General features: G+C 43.6%; 1 pseudogene; it reads right to left on the bottom strand.

Annotated features, from left to right (window-relative positions):
* Nucleotides 1-1,762: 1,762 nt before the first annotated feature.
* On the bottom strand, nucleotides 1,763-2,342 carry LOC122545808 (annotated as a pseudogene).
* Between the last annotated feature and the right edge of the window lie 309 nt (nucleotides 2,343-2,651).

The following is a 2,651-nucleotide window of genomic DNA, read 5'->3' as shown; positions in this document are numbered from 1 at the left end:
TTTAGTTGTCCTTTAGGCTCCTTTTGAATTCCCTCCCCCCCAACTCTAAACCTTTATCTTCTAGTTCTGGGCTCCACCAACCCTTGTCTATTTACGCTGTCCATGACCCTCACAATTTTATAAACCTCTATAACATCACACCTCAGCCTATGATACTCCAGGGAAAATGACCCCAACCTATTATGCCTCTCCCTGCAACTCAAATCCTCCAACCCTGGTCACATCCTTGAAAATCTATTCTCAGACCTTTCAAGTTTCAGTGCCTCCTTCTGATAGGAGGGAGGCCAGAACTGCACACAATATTCCAAAAGTGACCTAACCAATGTCCTGTCCAGCTCCTTTATTCAATGTTCTGACCAATAAAGGGAAGCATACCAAACGCCTTCTTCACTGTCGTATCTACCTGCGACTCTATTTTCAAGGAAATATTAACCTACATTCCAAGGTCTCTTTGTTCAGCAAGATGAGGCATTTTCCCGTTTACTGCAAAAAAAGGGACTAAGTTTCAAATTTGTATTTTCGATGTGCACCAAATGTCTATAAACCCTCTCAACCCATACCAACAACATTTCCCTCACGCTTCCTGCTGTTTATTTCTGTCTTTACCAACAGCGCTCCGTCCACACATCCCGAAACGACAGCGAGGATGATCACGTGGTATAGCCTAGCCCCGCCCCTAAATCACCCTGATTGGTCGGAGGACCAACTGCCCCGCCAGGTCCTCCAGCTCTGTCCCTGTCTTTCCATTGGTCCGCCGCTGACATCAATCACCCGGAGCCCATTGTTGGCTGGAGTATGCGGATTGCTTCGTGGCTTTTGTTGCTGTTCATGATTTACAAGAGTTAAAAATGACAACAGCATCTCAAAACCACCTGATGAAGAAGAAGCAAAACTAGTGCTTCCAAATAATCTTGTTGACCAATAGCCTAGTGTTCTGTGAATTTTACTTTTGTCCATCCCAATCCAACACCAACACCTCCAAGTCACGAATGAGGGAGGATGTATAACAGAAGAAGAACTAGGAACAGTAGAAGGCCGTCCTGCCCTTCGAGCCTGCTCTCCCATTCAATAAGATCATGGCTGATCATTTCGTGGACACAGAACCATGTACCCACGTTCTCACCATGTCCATTAATTAATTACTTTTCAAAAAAATCTAACCTAGCTTTAAAAACGTTTACTCAACTAGTATCAACTACTTCCCTGGGCAATGAATTCCATCGATGTCAAGAAGTTCCTTCTCAATTCAGTCTTAAATTTGCTGCCTCTAAGTGTTGTGGTGATGCCCTCTTGTCCTGGCTTCACCTGCTAATGGAAACATCTCTCTACTTCTATTTTATCCATAAAGTTTCACAGTCCTCCACTCACTTTGTTCCGCTAATTATCTTAGTGTCACATGCAAACTTTGACACCCTACATTTGGTTCCAACTCCAAATCATCTGTATCAATTGTAAATAATTGCAGTCCCAACACCGATCCCTGAGGCACACTACTTGTCAATGATTGCCAGCCAGAATAATACTTATTTATCCCCACACTTTGCTTTCTATTAGTCAACCAATCTTCTACCCCTTACACCATGCACCCTTATATTATGCAACAGCCTCTTGCACAGCACCTTGATGATTTTTTTTTTTTGAAATCCAGCTACACCACATCCACTGGCTCCTCGTTGTTCACCTTGCTTGAAATGTCTTCATAGAATTCCAAAAGATTGGTCAAGCATGACCTGCCCTTCATGAATCCATGCTGTGTCTGTACAATGGGACAATTTCTATCAAAATTCTGCCCAGCACAAAGATTTGCTGTCCATCAGGGCTCTGTGCATACTGTATAATGGCTGCTCCAACCTTGGCTGTAGCTGCCTTGGTCATTGTTAGTGTCTGGAGTCCTTGCACCCCATCCGTACCTATGTTGGCCAACTGAATTTCTCCCCCCCTGTGTAATAGCAATGTATTGTCCGCTGCTCATCTGATAGATGGGTGTCTGCATTGTCATTGTAGTAATGGTTGAGACAGATTCTTCTTCTGATTTCTCCTCATCGATTTCTTGGCACACTGGGGGGTTCAGAAGAAAGTTCATTCAGGATTTTCCTGTATGAAGGCCGTCTCGGTAGAATTTCTCTACATTTCTGAGAGTCAGTCATGCTATCCACAGATTCCAAGGAGTCCTCATTTTCAAGTATAGTAGAAATCTGAACAGTCTGAAATTGAGGGGACTGTATGACTGAGGACTGAGCTGCTTGGATAACTCCTTGGAGTTAAACAGTCTGCCCATTCAGCAATTGCACTAAAGTTACTGCTGGACTTGTTGTTGATTGGATCCCAGGCATGGTTACCTGCATAGTCACATTATATATTAATGATCTTGATGAAGGGACTGGGGGCATTCTAACGAAGTTTGCTGATGATACGAAGTTAGGTGGACAGGCAGGTAATACTGAGGAAGTGGGAAGGCTGCAGAAGGATCTAGACAGTTTAGGAGAGGGGTCCGGGAAATGGCTGATGGAACTCAATGTGTGCAAACGCGAGGTCTTGCACTTTGGAAAAATGAATACAAGCATGGACTACTTTCTAAACGGTGAGAAAATTAATAAAGCCAAAATACAAAGGGATCTGGGAGTGCTAGTCGAGGATTCTCTAAAGGTAAA

This window comes from Chiloscyllium plagiosum, unplaced genomic scaffold (assembly GCF_004010195.1).
Source record: "Chiloscyllium plagiosum isolate BGI_BamShark_2017 unplaced genomic scaffold, ASM401019v2 scaf_51478, whole genome shotgun sequence".
NCBI classification, from domain to species: Eukaryota; Metazoa; Chordata; class Chondrichthyes; order Orectolobiformes; family Hemiscylliidae; genus Chiloscyllium; species Chiloscyllium plagiosum.
Note: the sequence above shows the minus strand (reverse complement) of the source record. Positions and strands in the feature narration are given on the sequence as shown.